This window comes from Quercus robur, chromosome 11 (assembly GCF_932294415.1).
Source record: "Quercus robur chromosome 11, dhQueRobu3.1, whole genome shotgun sequence".
In the NCBI taxonomy this organism is placed as follows: Eukaryota; Viridiplantae; Streptophyta; class Magnoliopsida; order Fagales; family Fagaceae; genus Quercus; species Quercus robur.
In genome coordinates, this window is record NC_065544.1 from 50,991,389 (window position 1) to 51,014,211 (window position 22,823).

The window sequence follows — 22,823 nt, forward strand, 5'->3', positions numbered from 1 at the left end:
CTAGAGGAACTGGTAGCATTGTTTTCATCACATAAAACATTGTTCATTGTGCTGTGAATCATTGCGTGCGCTTCGATTTCATTCGGCAAAGGAATATCTTTGATGGGTTTTTAGTATTCGGTCATGGTGTTAATCAAGGAAAGCCTATGCCGGGGCTGAGGCTTATGGCGTTTGATCTGACGGATTTCAGAGGTGTGGGTGATGGGGTCACTAAGAACACCGTTAAGGAATTTTTTTTTTTTTTTTTTTAATTTCTTTTTAACGTTGATGTGACAGTACACATGAAATGAAAATAATATTTTATTTTGACTATTAACCATGTCAGAATTTTCTATCTATTACTTAATGGTTGGGATCATTTTAACACAATACCAAAATATTATGAATTAATTTGACACAATTAAAAGGTTATGGACCAAATTGAGAGATGACGTAAATGATAGGGACTAACTTGGTAATTTACCCTAATAATAATAACTAAATATATTTCAATGCTATTTTGATTTTCATTTTTTAGAGCTAGCCTTATGATACTTTTGGCAATATTAATGGTTCTAAACATGCAATTTTTGTGGAAAAATAAATGTAAATCTCAAATAGAAATAAATGAAAAATTATAACACTAATTCAAGAAAAAATTGCACACGAGCGCGTGTGATGAGGCTAGTCTTTTATATTACTATGATATTACCTGATGAACTTTGGATGATGTTAAATAAATAAATAAGTACTTTTGATGATTCTATAAAAAAACAATACAAAAAGAATTATATGTGGGGATTCTTAAGAGAAAAGGTCTACGTGGAACAGCCAAGGATCACCATGAATTGCAAACTGATATGAAGCAGAGGGGATCAATGCAAGTCTTGGGGTAAGCGCAGGAGTTCTTTTGGGAGTCTGTAGTTTAAGTTGGGCCATATTTTTAGGGGCTGAATACATTATTGAGTGAGACTTGACAGACATACATTATACTTATTGGGCCTTCTCTAATGGAAAATATGAGGGCCTAGTTGAATTATAGTTCCTAGTTTTAATAATATGATTTTTTGTTGGGGTTGCCTACTAAAATATTTTCATAAAAAGTCTTAAACACTCTAAAATAATCCTATCTTTTAGTTAAGTAATTTTAAATTTAGGAGAAATTACATTTTGTCTACTTGTTGTTTGCCTGAAAAACACTTCATTTATTTGTGGTTTTAAAAATTGACATTTTACCCACCTGAGGTTAGCTTTGTTTGTTCCCCATTACCCACTACCGTTAAAAACAAGAATAAATTTGTATTTTTGTTACACTTTTATATAAAAAATTAAGGGGAAAAAAGATCTAAAAGTTCGGTTTTGTAAAAGAGAATGAACATTTTCTTTTCATGTATCTTTTTTTTTTTTTTTCTTTTTGCTGAGATTCATGTTTCAACTTTTTTTTTAAAAAAAGAGAATGTTCATTCATTTAGATAGATAAAAGATCATGATACAGAGCATCCAAGGCTGGTGGGGGAGAGTCCTCCAACCAGTACAAGTCCTCATCTAATGTTTGTCTAGCATGTTGAGCCAAAACATGGGCTACCCTATTCCCACCCCTTCTAATACAGCAAACCTCAGACCAAATCAAACCCCTTATCAAATGGCAAATATCATCCACTACATTGCCGAATGGAGAGGTGTTTTCCCCTGCTGAAGATATATCATGAATGACGTTACTGTTGTCACCCTCAATGATCAATCTGGAAAAGCCTGCATCCACAGCAAATTCTAAAGCTCTCCGACAAGCCAACAACTCCGCTTCATCACTGGTTTGCACAGCCGGTCCATAGGCAGACATTGCAACCATTACCTCTCCCTTTTCATTTCGAACAATTGCTCCAATCCCTGTTCTGCATAAATCCGGAAATGTTGCAGCATCAAAATTGAGTTTGTACGCCTCAGCAGGTGGTGGTTTCCATACTTCCTCATAAGGTTGCCGTCTCGGCTGGGCATTGAGTCGTGTTTGAGCCCATTGGTAATCTTCCATGCATTCCTCTGCCCGTTTGTTCAAACAAATTGGGCTCTTCATTTTTCCACCATGCAGCACTGAGTTTTGCTGATTCCAGATCAGCCAAGCTTGAGTCCAGAATAACCCAAGCTCTTCCAAATTCAATCGCTCCAACAATTCCTCCTTCAGTTGCACCAAATCGGTCTGGCCATGCTTGTGTTTCTGCAGTTTACGAACACTACCAGCCCAAACGTCCTGAGCTACTGCACAGTCCCACAAAGTATGAATGGTGGATTCCGGTTCTCTTGTACATAAGACACAAATATCTTCATGAATAATCCTTCTTCTGGTCAGGTTCACGACAGTAGGCAAGATCTCATGGCAAGCTCGCCATGCAAATACTTTAATCTTGTTAGGGATCCGTAACTTCCAAATTGTGGACCAAACTTTCTTAGCAACACCACCTCCAGATGTTCCAACCCGCGCTGCATCAGTAAGAATTCTTCTCGCCACATGATAAGCAGACTTGACAGTAAAAATTCCTCGTGAATTATGCATCCAAATGATAGTATCAGCTACAAATCTTCTGCTCAATGGAATTTGGCAGATTGCATCCACTTCTTGGCTATGAAAAATGGTTCTAATATCCTCATATCTCCATGTATTAAGCTCCGGATTGATCAACTCACACACCATCAAATCATCCCCATTCTCTTGGATCGGATTAAGGACCTTGTTTGTGGGAAAATTAGGAAGCCACTTATCCTTTAAAGCATTAATTGAGAATCCATTCCCAACCCTCCAACAGTGACCGGATTGGAGAATAGGCATTGCAGCCATCAAACTTCGCCACACATATGAGCAATTTGGTGATTCTTTAGCCTCAAGGAAATTTGATCTCGGAAAGTACCTTGCTTTAAAACATTTATAGAGCAACGAATCATTGTCCTTTATCATCCTCCACCCTTGCTTGGCCAACATGGCTAAATTAAAGGCTCTCAAATCCCGAAAACCCATGCCACCTTCTTTCTTTGCAATAGTAAGCTTATCCCAACTTTTCCAATGAATTTTCCGTTCATTGCTCACTTGACCCCACCAAAATTTTGCGCACAATGCATCTAGCTCATCACAAAGTTTCAAAGGTATCTGAAACACACTCATTGTATAGGTGGGTATGGACTGTGCCACAGCCTTGATGAGGATTTCTTTGCCAGCTCTAGACAATAAGGTACCCTTCCATCCTTGGAGCTTCTTCCAAATTCTATCTTTCAAAAATGAGAAAGTGTGATATTTAGCCCTCCCAATCAAAGTTGGTAGGCCAAGGTATGTTTCGAACCGGCTAACCTCCTTCACTCCCAATACACCCAAAATCTGACCCTTCTGGCTATCTGAGGTGTTACTGCTGAAGTAGACTGAAGACTTTTCTAGATTAATACTCTGCCCAGAGGCTCTTTCATAGATTTGAAGGATCTCAGCTATGGTTTCCCCCTCATCCCTAGTTGCCTGGCAAAACAGTAATGAGTCATCAGCAAACATAAGGTTCGTGACCTTTGGTGCCTCTCTACAAATGGAGACTCCCTTAAGCCGCCCTTCTGATTCTGCTTTGTTCAACAATGCAATAAAACCTTCAGCACATAATAAGAAGAGGTAGGGTGATAATAGATCTCCTTGGCGGATTCCTCTAGAAGGATGGATCTTCCCATATGGCTTTCCATTTATCAGAATAGAAAAAGATGGTGTTGTCACACAACTCATCACCCTTTCTATCCAAACAACCAGAAATCCCAACTTCTCCATAATTCGTTGAAGAAAGTGCCACTCCACCCGGTCGGCTTTACTAATATCTAGCTTCAATGCCATGGACCCCTTCTTCCCTTTTTTCCTGGAATGCATGGTATGAAGAGTCTCGTATGCCACCAACACATTATCAGTAATCAACCTTCCCGGTACAAAGGCACTCTGAGTGTGTGAGATGATCTGAGGCAAAACCTGTTTCAACCTGTTTGCCAACACCTTGGAAATAATTTTGTAAATAACATTACAAAGGCTTATTGGTCTAAACTCAGACATTCTCTCTGGATTTTTAATTTTAGGGATAAGCACAATATTTGTATGATTAATATCAGGAAGCATATTACCATTATTTAAAAAATCCAGAACAATAAGAACAACAGAATCACCCACAACATGCCAGAATTTTTGATAAAAAAGGGCGTTCATACCATCAGGTCCTGGAGATTTTGTTGGTCCCATTTGAAACAAAGCCACTTTAACTTCTTCAGCAGTAAACTCAATAGAGAGAGATTCCCACATGTCATCAGTCACCTTACTCTCCACTGCATTCAGGCACTCCTCCATGTGATCCCCCAATCCTGCATGAAAAAGGTTGTCAAAGTAGGCTGAAGCAACTCCAACCACCTCCTCCAACTCTTCCACCCACTACCCATGATCATTCCGGATACCCTTGATATAATTTTTCCTTCTTCTTTGTGTCGCTTTGGCATGGAAAAATTTGGTGTTCTTATCTCCATGTTTTAGCCAATTTATTCTAGACTGTTGGGCCCAATAAATTTCCTGCTTCTGTAAAAGTTCATCCATTCTTTTGCTCAAGCCCAAAAATTCTGCTTTTGCATCTTCAGTCAATTCGACCTCATTCAATCTGTCTAACTGTTTTTGAACTTCTTTGATGGCTAAGGTATCTGGATCAGTTATGGGAGAACCCCAAGTCATAAGCTCAGCTCCACAAACCTTTATTTTTTCCTGTATTGCTACCAAACCAGCCTTTTCCTCCCCTGCCTTCCCCCAAGCCTCCTGAATAACTTCTTCACAATCCGCCCGGAGCAACCAAGCTTCCTCAAACTTGAAACTTCTACCACGTTGCTGTCTCAGCTGTGAAAAGGATTGAACATCAAGCAAAATTGGCAAATGATCTGAAGCATGGGTTGACAAATGCACAATTTTGCTCAGTTGAAATCTATCTGTCCATTCCTTGTTTGCAACACCTCTATCAAGCCGAATCTTGGTATTAGCTTCTCCGGGTCTCTTATTGCTCCAAGTGTATGGATACCCCTTATATCCTAGGTCATGAAGATGACAAAAATTTAAAGCCTCCCTAAAGGCCTTAATCTGAGAAAACTGTGGCTGCCTAACACTTTTTTTCTCTGAAGCATGTAAATAAGCATTAAAATCCCCAAATACTACCCATGGGCCCACTGCAAACGATTGTAAATGTTTCAACAACCTCCATAAATTTTCTTTCTGCTGTGCTTCTGGCCACCCATAGAAACCAGTCATGAACCACACAAAACCATCATCTTCCATGACTTTTGCTAAAACATGGTTAACCGTAAAATTAATTAACTCCAATCTAACTTCATTCTTCCACAAAAAAGCCAACCCTCCTCCAGAGTTTGGATGTTTAACAATGATCTTATTTTGGTACGGTAAATTTCCATACAAACTATCAAAACCATCTTTATCAAGTCTAGTCTCCATAAGAAAACATACCGTGGGAACTTGCTCCCTCACAAGCTTGCGAAGGCTTCGACCTGTCCAAGGGTTCCCAAGCCCTTGGCAGTTCCAGCTTAGTAGCCTCATTACTCCCGGCAAGGGTGACTCTCCACCCCCGCCGATACATTGTCTTTGAATTCCTCTTCATAGCTCAATCTGCCTTTCTTCAGAATCTCCTCATCAAACAGCCCCCCTTGTGTTTCATGCGTATTTCTTTTTCCCAGGCCAAGTAAGGCAATGGGCTTGGTAGATCCACTTGGCCCAAGTTCCATTCGGTTTATATGAGTCCAAGTGCTTTTGGGCTTTTTTGTATTTGTCCCAATCAGGTCCGGCTTGGAAGTAAGACTCCCAGATTCGGAAATCTAGTCTTTTAATATATTAGGCTACACGTGACTCCCACTTGCCTTATTAATCTCCATCTCCGCTCCCTTCACTTCAGGAAAATCTGTGACTGGCTGATTAGGATGCTGAAATTTAGGACCGGTTACATCTAGTAAATCTGCTGTGGTTGTAACGTCTGCATGGCAATTACTATCCAAGCTGTCAACGTGCAAAAGTTCCGCATTTGTTCCATGAATCACGCCCTTTTCCTTATCCGTTTCTCTAGGGTTTCCAGTATTGAGTGGCTGCGCCGTCGTCTTCCTCACCTGATCTCCTTGCTCCGCCTGGACAGCCTCTTTCCCTGCCTCACAGCCCGTATCTACCTCAAAGATAGCACTCGAACCTGCTGCTTTACTCCCCGGAACTCTAGACTGACTCCCTAGTGCCCTTAGGTAGTCACCATATTGATATTCAATGTGGCCTCCTTTTTTCTCCATGGCGTAATGGCCTGCACAGTGCTTCAGATCGTGGCCTAAAATTCCACAATAGTGACAAAACATGGGCAATCTCTCATACTTAAATGTTACCCATGACTTCAAACCATCTGAGCCAGCTATAAAACCACCCCTTCGAAGAGGTTTAGAGATTGGTAAGGCAACTTGGACTCGCATAAACATACTGAGATCATCCTTTTTTTTCTTCCATTCCACCTCCTCTACCTCCCCCAGTCGACTACCAACTTCCTTCGCCACTTGAGGGGAAACCATATCAAAAGGTGCCCCCCATATTTGGACCCAGAGTGATGCCGCCTCCAGTCGAATATTTCCCACAGTCATGCCCTTTTTCCACCTTTGCAGTAATAGTAATTGATTATCAAAAGTCCAAGGACCTCCTCTCAAAATCCGATCCAAATCAAATTCGGATTGAAATTTGAACTGGAAAAGATTCGGCCCTACCTCAAGGATTTGCATTGAGTCATTTAGTCCCCAAGCTCTCCTTATTGTATTCTTTGCAACCAATTTATTAAAAGACTTACATGTAAGGAATTTCCCAATCAAACTCATGTGACAACTTTCAATTGCTTCCTTTCTTCCTTCATCCGAAATAGCAATGGTTTCCTCCTCTTCAATTGTCAACTTCATCTTTTCAAGACTATCACACACATCATCCTCCATTTTTCTTGAAAAATTGAAAAGATTACCCTTCGCACACAGCCAAGGGAGGGAGTGCTCGTACTAGTACGAGAGAGAGAGCTCCACGTGAGGGAGAGGAAAAAAAATTCTTCTAAGTGCTTCTCCAAATATTCTATGTTTCAACTTTTAGATCTTCTATTTTAACACATTAAAAATTGAAATTATGCGTGCGGGCCGCTGACATGAAAGTTTTCGCAACTGCTGCTGTTAAAGCAAGCAGATTCTACCGGGAGTTAAGCGCTCAGACTGCATTTGGTAAATTGCAGAACCTTTGTATTAGAAGATGGTTCAAAGTATGACGACTGTGTTAAATTGTCCTTATATGTTATTCTGACGAAAAGTATGGCAATTGATTAAGAAGTTGTCCTTAGTGATTGCATTAGTCCAAGCCATCTGTTGACTTTATGAGTAATAATAAACGTTTCCATTTTGGTTCTTTTGCTCAATAGGAAGTCTTCCACTATTTTAAGGATATTTGTTTTTACATATTGCAAGATATGCTTCACGAATATCAACTAAATTATGTGTTTTCTGTCTGTGAATTTAGCTTAGGCCGTGGTGCTTCTTAGAGTATAAGACCTGGTGAACTTAACTGAATTTTTTCCATTCTCTCGCGTAATTTCAATTTTAAATGTGTTAAAATAGAAGATTTAAAAGTTGACATATGAAAAGAAGATGTAAAAGTTAGGTTTTAATTTTTGCAAAACCTAGCTTTTAGATATTCTTTTTCTTTGATTTTTTTAGTTTTTTATGTTTTGAGAAGAGAGAAATATAAAAGACTAACAAAAATACAAATTTACCCATATTTTTAATAAAACTGGGTAACGAAAAACAAACGAAACTAACCTAACATGGGTAAAGTGCCAATTCCATTTCGAGACTACATGTAAACAAAGTATTTTTTGGGCAAACTATCGGTGGATAAAATGTAATTTTCCCTTAAATTTAAAAACACAAACTAATTAAAAGAATAATTTACTATTTTTAAAAAAGTTCTTAAGTTTTAGGTTTTTCCTTTTCTCCTCCGTTTGATTTATCCTTTTTATTTTAAATTCAGAATTTCAAAATCTTATCAACTCTCACATAGAGAAAGATCCTAAGGTTTTTCTTTTTCTCCTCCAATCTGATTTATGTTTTTTTTATTTTAAATTCAAATTTCAAAATCTTATCAACTCTTACCTAGAGAAAGATCCTAAGGTTTTTTCTTTTCTCCTCCGATCTATCCTTTTTATTTTAAATTCAAAATTTCAAAATCTTATGAATTCTCAAGTAAAAAAAAAAAAAAAATCCTAAAAATTAGAATATTACCTCTGTAACATCCCGTGAGTTTAAAAAAAAAAAAAAAAAAAAAAAAAAAAAAAAAAAAAAAAAAAAAGAAGGTAAGTCAGAATTTTTGTGGACCAATGTGCCCCCACCTAACCCCACTACCCATCACACAATCCACTCCCTCTTTTCTCTCTTTGGCCGGTCACTCCCACTCTTGTTCTCCTTTTCTTTTTCTTTTTCAGTCAACACAACACACATACACACACTCCTCTCCCTCACCCTCCCACCGGTACATTCCTCATCCTCACCTCTACCATTTTTTCGGCAAAATCACTAGAAAATCCTCAAGAACATCACACCTTCACATAAGTTAATTGAGGTAAACGTTTTAATCTCTTTTGATGAGTATTATGTTCTTATTTGAGGTTATTTTACCCAAGCTTTAATAATGATTTTCATGTGATTTAAGAGCTTTGGAAATGATATTCATGTGTTATACATATGGGTTTTGGTTTTGGTGGATGTAATTGTTGAGTGAGTTCATGCTTTTTACAATGCTGGGTATCTAGGGCTTGTTATGGTGAAAATTTAGGGGTTTTGAGGTATATCTTGTGAAATGAAATTGTGAATATAATTTTTATGGTTTATTTGGAGCTAGTTAAAGATCTAAATTGTTTGTTTGAAAGGATATTGTGATTTTGGTGTCATGGGTCTCTTGATGATGTTGTGAAAACCATGTGGAAACTATTTATAAATTATTGAGGTTTTGATGTTAGAAATAATACCTTGTATGATTCATAAGTATAATGGGAGTCTATGTCTTGTAAAGTAATTGGTTGAGAAACTTTGGAGATGGAAAATATTATTTGTGAGGCTAAATCTAGGCTTGCCTAATTTAGTGCTTATTTGGCAATTCCTAATATGTAGCTAGATACAATTTCAAGCTTTGTGCTCATTGTGATAGATTTGCTTGACATTGTTTAGGTTCTAACTAATCTCCCCTTGGAGCTTGGAGAATTAGGATTTTGCAGTTGCTAGGTAAGTAGCTTTTTAATGGGTATTTTTGAAAAATAACCATATCTTATAAATATTGTTTTTGGGTCAAAAACATTTTGGAAAATTAATGGTGGAACTATGTTTTTCTAAAAGGTGTTGTGTTATGACCCTACTATATATGATTATATATGAAAATGCATATTCTTATTGCATATGGGGGATTTGCATGATTTGTTAGCAAAGAAAAGACTAGCATCTTTGATTAAATTCTAGAAAATGCGTATTATGGATTTATTGCATTATTTGCAAAAATATAAAGGTGCTTTATCTTGGCCTATGTTATTTGGGAAGTTAATACAAAATCTCTTGGGCAAGAAATAAGTTGAAGGCATTGAGAACCTTGTGAATATCTTGGGCATTCAAATGTTTTATGAAACTACTTAGAAGTGAAATTATGTATTTTGAATTAAAGTTATGTGAGCTCTTTATGTTCTACCCATGTGCTGTGACATGTGATTACTCGGTGATTACCTAGCTAGATACTATAGTCTGCATGACATTAGTATCTTAGCACCCATCTTTGTGATGGTTATTAGTTCCGGCTTTGTGTCGGCGATGAGTTCCGGCTTTGTGTCGGCAGTTTAGTTCTGCCTTTGTGTCGGCAATGAGTTCCGGCTTTGTGTCGGCGATTATCATGTGGCCTTGGGTTAGATTTTCTGGTTTGGAACGGTGTGTTATTGCTCACAGTATAGTAAGTAGTTTCATATTGAGATATTTTGAGGAATATATAGTATGTAATCTCATGAGAACATTTTGAGAAGCTTTGTGCTGTGTCAATTTATTCATTATTGTCATATTATTTTAGGGAAATGGTTTTGTAGAAACTATTTGGAAACTCCCGAATTAAAAGCATGATTTGTAAATTGTTACCATCATGAAACTCGCATTTCCCCACCCCCTTTAATTATGCTACTTACTGGGCTTTGTCTCATTCTATTATTTTTATAACTTTTCAGAGTAGGCTACAATCTTTTGAGACAGCTTTTTGGTGGCTAATAGTAGTTAGACTAACTACTGATGGAGGCTGAATTTTTGTGTAATGGATATATTAGATGGTGTACATCTTAGTCTAGGCTTGACTCATTCTTTTGTATATTATAGTAATTATGACTGTATTTCCACTGTTGGGACAAGCTGTTGTTATGTAATTGTTGTTTTCAGAACTCTATTCTTTTGTGGCCTATGGTCCTTGTAATTAATGCTTAGAGCTCTGACTTACTCTGAAAGTATATTCTATGGGATGATTATGATAATCCTTGTTGTTGACACTCGATAATAATCATGTGGATTGAATTGTCAAAAAGGAAAAATTTACAGGTACTTGAGACGTCTCTCTCATGTTTTGGACCCTTTGGGGTTTGGGGTGTGACAACCTCTATCTCACTTTTAAACATTAAAACACTAATTCTAAAATAAAAAATAAAAATAAGAGTCTCATGCTTGTACTGCCGCAGCTTTTAGTTCTCTCTCATCACTATCCAAATTCCCATCCTTTTTAGTTCTCTCTAAACAACAACAACAACAACAACGACGACTTTACTCCAATCGTCGGTGGTCTTATTACTCTTTCCGCCGAACAATGTCTCAAACAAGGGGACCTCCTCATCCTCGTGGGATCCTCCTACAAAAGAAGGACCATCTCCCACACGACGTCGTACTCAACATCCTGGTAAGGCTACCTGTAAAATCAGTTCTAAGATTCGGGTGTGTTTCAAAAACCTAGGATTCCTCGATCACCACTCCTAGTTTCATCTCCACCCACCTTAATCTTAATCTTAACAACAACAACAACAACAGCATAGCTTATCTCATAACTCCTACTATTTCTCTTGGTTTTCCTTTTATCGTCACCATCCCAAGCTTTATCGGTGGTTACGACCACGCATTTAACAGGATTTCCGAGTACCCAATTCCCTCTGCTTTTCCGAGAATCCACTTAGCTAGTTGATGCAATGGCCTGGTGTGTCTCTATCGATCTACAAAAGCTTCCACTAATGCTAATTCTATATATTTGTGGAACCCCAGCATTAGAAAATTTAAGAGGTTGCCTGCTTTTTTGATAACCCAATCTATTTATGTTTCTACTGGGTTTGCTTATCAGTCCGAGACCAATGACTACAAGGTTGTCAAGATCTCTCAAATGTATTCACCCGAATCCCTCTGTTTTGAGCTTGAGGCTGAGGTTTACACATTAAGCTCAAACTCTTGGAAAAAGGTTGGAATCTCATTGACAAACAAAGTTGCAATCTTCCATTTCGGCGATCAGACTGCTACATTTGTTAGTGGGGCTTTGCATTGGTTAGGATATGTTGGTGCACGTCATTATGTGATTTTGTCATTTGATGTCAGTAATGATAAATTTGAAGAGATAGCACTCCCTGATGTACAACAACAACTGACACCACAATGTCAAATGGCGAAACCAAATTGTCTGATGGTGTTCAAGGGGAAACTGGCCTTTACATTGGATCACCTCAGATTCGACCACATCAACAAGGATGAATACAATGACTTTATGAGGTCGCTTACACCTCATTCATGCTTCATATGGGTGATGGGGGAGTATGGTGTACATGAATCATGGACCAAACTTTTTTTTGTCCGGTTTGAAAATGTTGTCTCTGTAAGTTTCTTTGGTTGCACCAGTCATGGTGAACTGCTAGTTTCAAAGAGAGTTAATCCTTCATCCAACGCTGAAAGGAGGTACTACGTGACTGTTTCGCTTGACCTTGAAACTTTACATGAGAAGGATCTTGGTTTCCAAGATGCTCCACATATAGCTACTACTTTCATGGAAAGCCTTGTGTTACTTGATGGAGCAATGGAGCTATCTGGATAAGAAGTGAAATCGTTAGTGATAATCATAGGATTTTTTTTATGAAAGTGTGATACCAATGAGACCATTATCATATTGTTTCCTTTGGTATCATTTTGTTTTGAGGTAGGCAGAAAAGTAATGATGTAATGTAGGTGAATTTTATTCTTGATTTATACCAAAACTTAATTCCCCTACCCCTTCAAAATGTGTTAATCTCTATATTTCTCTATATATTAAGAAAATTCAGAAAGTTAGATATTGCCTTTTTGACTTACAAAAATACCCCAAATTTAATTAACTTATCCTTATTCTTTAAAAAAAAAAAAAAAAAGGTTAAAACCATAAATTGACAAAAATTAATAACAAAAAAGTGAAAAAATAAAAACTCCTCACAATCCCCACCTTCTATTAAAATAAAAATAAAAACTACCGTCCGGTTTTCTATTAAAAAAAAAACCTATCCCAAGTTCTGAAAATAAATAAATAAATAAAATTGCCACATATCACAATTAAAAAAAAAAAAAACTAAATATATTTTAATGCTATTCTGATTTTCATTTTTTAGAGCTAGCCTTATGATACTTTTGGCCATATTAGTGGTTCTAAACGTGCAATTTTTGTGGAAAAATAAATGTAAATCTCAAATTGAAATAAGTGAAAAATTATAACTATAATCCCAAAAAAAAAAAAGCCTCATCACATGCGCTGCCTCATCGCATGTGCGGAATGCGTGTGATGAGGCTAGTATATATTACTATAATATTACATTTTAACCTATGTCTATCTAGTCTTTACTAAATATATTGTAAACTATGTTTGCATCAAATTTGAAAGCCCTCCTCTCCTGAGGGATTACCTTAGCTTTTCCCTTTCCTTGAAGTTGATCCTCTTCTACTCTTTTGTACTTATCAATCCTGTCCATCAACTGGTGTACGCTGGTAACGGGTTTACCCGTCAGGGATTTCCTTAAATCATGATCGACTACGAGGCCAGCTTTGAAAGTACTTATGGCCACATTGTCGTGCTCTCCTTCTAATTCATTAAACATCTCCTAGTACCTATCCAAATAAGTTTTGAGTGTCTCGCCCTCTCGCATAGACATAGTTAGCAAGGATCTCAAAGGCCGAGGAACCCTACTGCATGTGATAAAGCGAGCACCAAAAGCCCGGGTCAATTTTTTGAAAGACTCAATAGAATTAACCCTTAAGCCATTGAACCATCTCATCGCCACCAGACCCAAACTTAATGGAAAAACCTTGCACATCAGGGCCTCATCCCTGGAATAGATAGCCATTTTCTGGCTAAAATAGCTTACATGTTCTACTGGGTCCGTCCAGCCATCATACAGGGAGAACGTGGGCTGGTGGAATCGCCGAGGAAGAACTGCATCTTCTATATTCCTCGGGTGATTTGGAAACTTGGCTCAATGCTTTGTTCATGGCACTGTTACCCAAGCCCCTGCTAGGCGAGCTTCTGGGCCTACGTCGATGGCCGTGCTCCTCTTCATAGGAGAAAGTCTCACTTGGCGGGGTTCTTGATCTCCGCCTATAACTTGCTCCATCCGACTCCTCGGATGATGGTTCGGAGTAAGGTGAGGAGCGTTCTCGCCGGGCATGACGCAATTCTCTCTTCAAATCAGCAATCTCACGTTGCAAATTCCCTTCATGCTTTGCATGGGAGACGTGACTCTTCCCACGAGAGTGACTTTTAGTGGTACGAGTTGTGCGCACACTCACCTCACAGCCTTCTCTCCGTTCGGGACTCCGATGGGGATCACCATGTTGGGAGCCCCTTGATTCTGCCTGGTGCGGGTTAGCATCTTCCTGATGTGGTCCCGCCGCGTAGTGATGTGGACCTGCTTCCTCCATCATAAACGTTGCTCTGGAGTTCTTTCAAGTTAAAACAAGCTCTTCCCACAGACAACGCCAATTGTAAGGACTTAATTTGTAACGACCCCAAGTTAGTGTATTGGATTTGCATGTTAAAGGCCCAAATAATAAAATTTATAGAGCGTAAGTGTTCAAGAACTAGATTAACTTTCTTAAAAGAAAAACGGTTCAACCTCTCGTTTATAGATGGATTAGTACCGGTATCACAATTGGTTTCTTCTTTGAGACAAGTAAAGTTCTATTGTTTCTTAGTCTTTTTTTTTTCTTCTGAGTATTCTCTTTGTCTTTTTTCTCTATTCCCCTCTCTTTCGGCATGCTGTTTTTTCATGTTATGTACTGCCCTCTTCATACCATCTTCACCACACACGTGTAGGTTCGGTTTAGGAGATCTCTTTCTGTCCCATCTAACACCTTCTGGAACCTCCTACTAGCAGCTGTAAGGCTGCTTCATCATTGTTCAGGCATCACCTCCACATTAATGCGGCCAGAGAGTTGGTTGAGAGGCAATTAATGCGGAGGCAGCCGTTATTATATATATTTATTTGCCTTCTCTGTCTTGCCCTTGGTCCCTTATCCCACCTTTGGTGGTGACGTAGCTCTGAAGTACGTTTGTAACAAGGTGACATTTTAATCGTCCTCGGACTTATACTTTCGAGAAGGATTTTGTCCTCGGACGAATATTGAACTCGCCTTTCGTGATATTCACTCTATCTTTCGTTTGTCTACCCTTACAATCTGACATGGGCCTCTTCGGACAAATTTGCATCCTCGGATGGGCCACAGGCCCAATTAACTTGACTTTAATAATTTTAGTGACTATCTGGCCCCCACAATACATATATATGGGCAAGACTTAGGTACAATACTTAGGTGTTGTTCCTTAGGTTCCTCTCATAAGATTCTGCCATGTGGATTGTTTCTCATAGGATGAAGGTGGATTTTTTAGTTAAGTGACCACATGGCTCAATCTTAAGTGGGGAACATTAGGAACAACACCTAAAGTATTGTACCTAAATTTTGTCCTATATATATATATATATATATATCATACTTGCAATTAAACCTGTTTCAATTTGCTTTCAATTATTATATATGGCAAGATATTTTGTAGCATGTTATAATATAGTGAAATATGCATCAAAACCAAACACAATAAATTTTTTTTTTTTGGAGAATGTATAATTCTAATTAGAACATGAAATGAATCTTGATTATTTCATATGGAAGCTAACATTATTTTTCATTTTTTGAGAAATTAATGAGCAATTTATACAAACTTTGTTTATTAAACCAAGCTATGAAAATTTATATTTTGATATTCACTAAACTCATATATGAAATCAACTATTTTAAAGAATTTTTTCTCCACAATTTAATAAACCTAAAAAACAGAGGAATCTGAATGTGTAGTAAATCTTAGTCAATCAATAAATAACACAAAAGGGGTAGGACAAAGCAAATTATTCATGATAAAAATTTTTATACATGCTCATATTTGTTTTTTAATACCATGGAACCAATTCATTTTGTTGAGCTATTCACATATTTATACATTTAAAACTCTTGTTCTCTAAAAGATTCTTGTAGTAGCTCTACAACTATATTTGGTTTGATTTCTTCTAATTCCAGGTCTACAGCTTTATCCCAAATCATAGCATATAAACCAATGATCATGAAAAATGAACCTAGCAAGATGAAGTCTAAAACAATCTCTAAATTTTAACAAATCAGCCAAGAAAATAGTAAGAGAAACAAACAAAAGAAAACTTCGAAGAATAGCATACTTGTTTGTGGAGCACCAAGCTTAAACAAAAAAATAAAAATAAAATAATTGTAGATCCAATTCATATTGTGTTGTGCAATATGATAATAGTTGTAAAATACGTCCTATCAAAAAGGAAGAGAGAGATATTGAATGATAAACTATCACGTGTCAACAATCAATGCAATATATTATAAATTACAGTGCAAGAGTATTTTATATTACATTTTATATATATATATATTCAGAACACTTGCTAAAAAGTGTGACATATGTGAAACATAATTTTAGTGATAACAATATCATGTATTGCTGCAGCATCTGTTAAGTTAGGGCACACCTCAGCACTTATTTTTGAATTAACAATATCTGCGTTCTCCATAGAAATAGGTGTAATGCTTCCCATGAATGTACAATTATTTTTGAGATTCTCAGAAGCAATCTGCTAAACTTTTGGGATGCTCTCATGAATGCTGCCGTTTCCAAATTCATCTGTAACGCTTTCCCTTGGATTTTCGCTAGCTAGCATAGTTATTGCCGCCAGCTCCGCCACCTCTGGTGGTTGCTCATCGACTATATCACCATCTTAGCCATAAGATCGACCCTACTCATGCTTCTATTACATGTATTTAATTATTATTTTAGAATGTGTAAAGTCATCTTTAGATATTAATATTTTATTATAGTTGGCAAGTTACATGTATTTAATTATAATTTTAAAATGTGTAAAGTCATCTTTAGATATTAATAGTTTAAGAAAATATGTCATTTTTTTTTTTTATAAAGATGGCATGACCGCTGATGTGACTAAATTTGAGCGTAGCAATAATAAGAGATTGTTTGGATTGAAGGGGGAAGGAGGGGGAGTGAAGAGAGTAGAGTAAAGTTTGCTAAAAATAGATTAATTTTTGTCCAAATCTACTTTACTCGACTCCCCCTCTCTCTTCCCCAATCCAAATGGACCATAAATATTACATTTCAACTTTTATATATATATATATATATATATATAGATTCTTGTCTATCTTAGTCTGTATTGAATCTGAGTACAATTAAATATTAAAATTATACTCCCTCCAACTTGTCCATCGTTTCTTTGGGAGATGTCCCACAAAAGATGTCCACGTTCTAAAATGATTTTATAAAATAATATAGCTTTTCAAATTTACCTACAAAGGTTCTGTCTTTTTGGAAAGTTCAAAATGTTTTTAGGATTATTTTTGAAAATTTATGCTTTGATGTGAAATACAGAAAACAACAAATGATGATACCTTAAAAGTTGAGTGTATGAAGATGGAAAACTAATATGGGACAGAAGGGAGTATTTGAATTCAAATCATTAGATATTATTTTTTATGATAATGCCTATTTTATTTAAAATCAAACTCAGATCCCAACCCTTTAACAGAATAGGTTTTTATTTTATTTATTTTTTAATTAGTACCCATTGATAACACACTAGAGAACAGGGTTAAAGAAATTGTAATTTTATGATTACCTTTTCTTAGCTTTAAAAGCAACACCTTAAGAAAAAGAAAAAAAAAATTCTAAGGATACTCTTTTATGTTCTTAGTTAAGAAAGTAAGATATATTATAATTGTAGATCACATGCCATGTAGAATGAGGCTAAATTGAGATTAGAATTTTTTCACTTGTTAATTTACTTTGATAATTACTAGCATGACACTTGGTAATTGACCTTGTTAGGCCTAAAATATGGCCTCTCAGGGTTCAACTCTCTAGTTAGGTTCATGACCTTTTGCTGTCGATATGATATTGACAAAGATGATGTATTTTTATTAGATTCAAGTGGTATGGATTGACGATCTGGGGCTTCTTAGGCATGTTGCTAAGAAGCTTTCAAGTACTTTCAATTCAAAGTGGACCCATAATTTGATTGTTAGGCTACAACAAAATGTCATAAGGACTGGGCTATGCAACATCAGTTTGTCTTATTCCTGTTTTTAGAGATACATTAGCCTATTAGCATAGGCTTAAACCTTATTCTACTTTGTGTGCAAGCCAAGTCCCCTACTTGTACTAGAAGTTTATTAGTCTAGGATTTAGTCTACTATATATACACATGTTATGGTTCATTGTAACATAAGATTTGTATTACACTCGAATATATTATTGATATGTTATGGTTCATTGTAACACAAGGTTTGTACTACACTCTAATATCTTATTTGAAAGCTCGGATTTGTGTTATAACACAAGAGCTTGTTTAGACCCCCAATTTAAAATTACAGCAAGATTGCTTTAACTCTAACTTATCTAAGTGTGGAACAAGAGTAAATGAAGCGCAATAAACTGATAACTACTCTAGTGCATAAACATGAATAACAAATAATAAAAGTAAAGCACAAGAGTAAAGGAAGAGAGAATGCAAACACAAGATAATACCGCGATATGTTATCAAAGAGGAAATCGAAGAACTCAGCGAAAAACCTCTCCGCCGCCCTCCAAGCGGTAAATCGATCATTAGACAATAAGTTGGGATACACGAATAGCAAGAGACTCTCCAAGCGTAATCTACCCAATGTGCCTAAGCCCTCCAAGCTCCTACTCTAATGAGGCTTCTCGGAACCGTGTATTGTCTAGCTTTTCATATCTCGCAATACGCCCAATTGCATCCACCATGAAAGTTCAAAAACGTGTACAAAACACCTTTGAATGTTTAGACCCCCAAATTACAACTTAACCAATACAAGCAATATGTCAAACAACTAGTGTGCGGAAACTTAACACATGCTATAATACGAAATTGGTTAAAGACTATCTAAGCCATAACAAAATAAAACCACAGCAGATAATAAAAAGGCAAAGATAGAGAGGAAGGAAGACGCAAACACAAAGACAACACGCGATGTGTTATCGAAGAGGAAACCGAAGTCCTCGGCGAAAAACCTCTCCGCCGCCTTCCAAGCGGTAAACAATCCACTAGAAAATACAGTTGGGATACAAGGACAGCAATAGACCCTCCAAGCCTAATCTACCCAGTGCACCTAAGCCCTCCAAGCTTCTTGCTCCAACGAGGTTGCGCCGAACCTTTTTCTTTTCTAGCTTCCCGGATTCCGCTACTAGACCGTAGCATCAACCAATGAAGATTGATTCCTTCCTAACTGCTTCCCAAAAATCCAAACAACTGTCTCACAGTGATGATGATGGTGAGAACCAGGTTTGGTGTAATGTCTCTCAAGGATTTGACAATGGAGAGGAAGAGAGTAGAGGAATTTGAAGAGACTCTAAGGTATAGATTGTGGGTGAAACAATCTTGTTTTTCTTTAGGGTTTCTCTCTCAAAATTCTCTCTGGAAGCCCTCTTTCAATCGTGGGTAAAAGGGGTATTTATACTGGAGTGGGAGAGGAATGTGAAACGTCAGGTTTTACAAAACAGGGGTGGCTCGCGGCTTGACCTCGCAGCTTGACTAAGTCGCGAGATCCAGTCGCGAGTTAACCGTATGGCCAGTTGTCCTGTTTTGTCCTGTAGTGCTCCAGCTAGCATGACTGTTCATCTTCCAGCATGCTTGGCACGTGTGCTGCTTCTGGCGGCTTGCAGCCGCGAGTCACCCGCGAGTCCCAACCGCGAGTTTCTGTTTTCTTGCACACTCTTGAGCAATCTTCACTCTATCTCACTCACTACCCTTACAACAAACCCACATAAATACAAGGTTACTAAATGCTGAATTACAAGCAAATTTGGCACGGAATAAAGCCAATTAGATGGTTGAATAAATTCAACCTTACAATCTCCCCCTTTGGCTATTCCGTGACAAAACTCTAAAACAGACTCTAGACTTAACATGTGAGTTGGGAACAGTTGAACAAAACTCACTCACACCTAACTCTAGAAGTTGTGAAGCACTTGAATCATATGAACATAATACTCCTGAAACACAACAATACACCATGATCATTGTAAGCAGAAAATTATAAATGCATATGAAACAGGCAATATGTGATCAAGCAAAGATGGAGTTAAGAAACAAACCATGGCTTGATCAACCAAGTGAACATCACAAGGTAGTGATCACAGTGCTCATTCACACTTGGAATGAACACAAGGACATACAAGTTAACAAGCACAAGGCAAGACACTTGTATGCTCAACACTCAACCAATGCATAACACACAAGGTATATGCATCTAGGAACAATCCTACAAGGGCACAAGAGTGACAGTACATAAACCAAAATGCAGAACATTTAGATTAAAGTACTGATTTCAACATAGCATAAAGGCTACATTAAGCAAGGTACATACCATAAAGCCTACAAACTATGCATAAAACATTAACCCTAAAAGCTTACAAATGCACAATATATCAACTTAAAGAGAAAATTGAAACTGAAGAAGAAAGTAAAGACACTCCCCCTTAGGTAATGACACTCCCCCTTAGGTAATATCCTCCCCCTCTGATCATGCCTATCACTCCCCCTCTTTGTCATGGAATAGGCTAGTCATCCTCTTCCAGCTTTCTCTGAATTTGATCCAATTGAGTTTGAAGAGAAGTAAACTTCATATCCCATCGAGTGCTTTGATGGTGTAGAGAAGCTGTGAGTCCAGACATCTTTGTATTCAACTCGTGAACAGAGGATACAATGCGATCAAGTTTCTCATCTAGGGAGAGAGTGCTAAACTGAGAGTCACTGTGAGATGCAGAAGTCTCACGTGGCTACTTCGCAGGTTAGCTTCTCGCGAAATCCACTTGATGTTCAATTAGGTTTAAGTCTTCACCAATTTAATACTAAACCCAATACAATAAAATCCCACAAAATATAAGGAACAAAATTAAAGCAGTTACAACACTTTTTATCATGGAATAAAGCCAACATAAAACGTAGTTGTAAATCACAACTTTACATTATTGATGTAGTCCTTTAGAGTTTCCTCCGTGGATGTAAGCCGTTAGGTTGAATCACGTAACTCTCATGTGTTTTTGTGTTCTATACTTTATGCTTTCATTTCCACATCTATACTAGCATATTCAACATGGTGTATCAATGCTAATATTTAACATGGTATCAAAGCCACCTTCCTATGGCTATGTTTTCTGTCCTTACGGTGTATTTAAGAGCAATCTTTGTCTTCCTCGATGTTTCTTCGTTGCGTTCATCTTCTTTGACTTCTCATTGTTGCCGTCAAAACTCTCCGATATAGTCATGCCATCATTAGAAGTCGTATCAACACTGCAAGACCATTACCTTTCTCAAACCACCATTATAAAGCCAAACTTTATTCAAGGGATCTTCTCAACCTTATCAAATCTCAAGGTTTCATTAAGCTTCCATCTTGAGTTTGAGAGGGAGTGTTAGAGATATATTAGCTCATTAGTATAAGCCCAAGCCTAATTCTATTTTGTGTTCAAGCCAAGTCCCCTGCGTGTACTAAAAGTCTATTAGTCTAGGTTTTAGTCTACTATATATACACATGTTATGGTTTATTGTAACACAAGATTTGTATTACACTTTAATATATTATTGATGTAACCTTTTAGGATTTCCTCCATGGATGTAAGCCGTTAGGCTGAACCACATAACCATCGTGTGTTATTGTGTTCTATAATTTATTCTTTCACTTCCGCATCCATACTAGCATATTCAACATGGTGTATCAATACTAATATTTAACACCTGTATCCCTTTAGTTGATGTTTGCAAAGAAGCTGAAAGCCTAAGATTGCACTCTGCAAAACCTTGTTGCTAATGTTGATAGTATTGTATCAAAGGCAATTTGATATGGTGCAATTTGTGCTACAATAGATAATGCAAACTAATGGATGGTATCAGAGACTAGAGACATCTACTCTACAAATGAGCCTCGGCTCGCATTTAACTCAAGAATCTGTTAATTTTCTTTGTAAATTTAATTCCCCTCCCCCTTCAAAATGTGTTAATCTCTATATTTCTCTATATATTAAGAAAATTCAGAAAGTTAGATATTGCCTTTTTGACTTACAAAAATACCCCAAATTTAATTAACTTATCCTTATTCTTAAAAAAAGAAAAGAAAAAGAAATAGGGTTAAAACCGGAAATTGAACATAATTAATAACAAAAAAGTGAAAAAATAAAAACTCGTCACAATCCCCACCTTCTATTAAAATAAAAATAAAAACCACCATACGGTTTTCTATTAAAAAAAAAAACCAATCCCAAGTTCTGTAAAAAAAATTAAAGAAAAAAAAAACGCCACATATCACATAAAAAAATAATAGTAATAATTAAATATATTTCAATGCTATTCTGATTTTCATTTTTTAGAGCTTGCCTTATGATACTTTTGGCCATTTTAGTGGTTCTAAATGTGCAATTTTTGTGGGAAAAAAAATGTAAATCTCAAATTGAAATAAGTGAAAAATTATAACTCTAATCCAAAAAAAAGAAGCCTCATCACACGCGTTGACTCATCGCATGCACAAAGCGCATGTGACGAGAGTACGGGACTAGTATATATTACTATGATATTATATTTTAACCTATGTCTATCTAGTCTTTACTAAATATATTGTAACCTATGTTTGCATCAAATTTGACAATGATTTGTGAACTTTGAGCAAAATTTGAAAATGGGTTTGGTGAAAATTTGGCTAATGTCAAACAAAACATATATGGACCAGATTCAATTGCTGTAGAAAATAAATATTTTTCTTTTCTTTAATTAGCTGGGGGGCTGGAAGGGATTCTTATTTTCAAATCTCACTGATAAAGCAGTGATTGTGGCTTCTATTTGAAAGTGTTTCACTTCTAAATTGCACATTCTGAAACTGGCTGTTCTCTCTTGCAGTTCTGCTGCTACCTTTCCCTTAAAAAGATCAGGACAATTGGAGTATGCAGATGTAAAGGAATCCCTCCTGCATGCTGCTTGGAAAGCCCCTGTTGCAGCACCTGGTTTTTGAGTTCAATGTAAAAAGTGGGCAATCATTGTTTGGTTATTGCTGGGAGAAATTCCCAAGAGGTCTGTTTTTATGCAGAATGGCATTGAGAAGGCTTTGACTTTGAATTGACAAATGTAAGTCTAGCTTCCCAGTACCAAAGT

The 22,823-nt window shown here is 36.9% G+C and overlaps 1 long non-coding RNA gene and 1 pseudogene across 1 annotated transcript; both read left to right on the forward strand.

Annotated features, from left to right (window-relative positions):
- LOC126707619 (probable 26S proteasome non-ATPase regulatory subunit 3) overlaps positions 1 to 22,823 on the forward strand; it is a 153,546-nt pseudogene that overhangs the window by 80,644 nt on the left and 50,079 nt on the right.
- Positions 8,311 to 10,568, forward strand: LOC126707626 (uncharacterized). Its single transcript, XR_007649001.1, has 3 exons — positions 8,311 to 8,638; positions 9,244 to 9,297; positions 10,272 to 10,568. It is a non-coding gene; the product is annotated as an uncharacterized LOC126707626 (long non-coding RNA).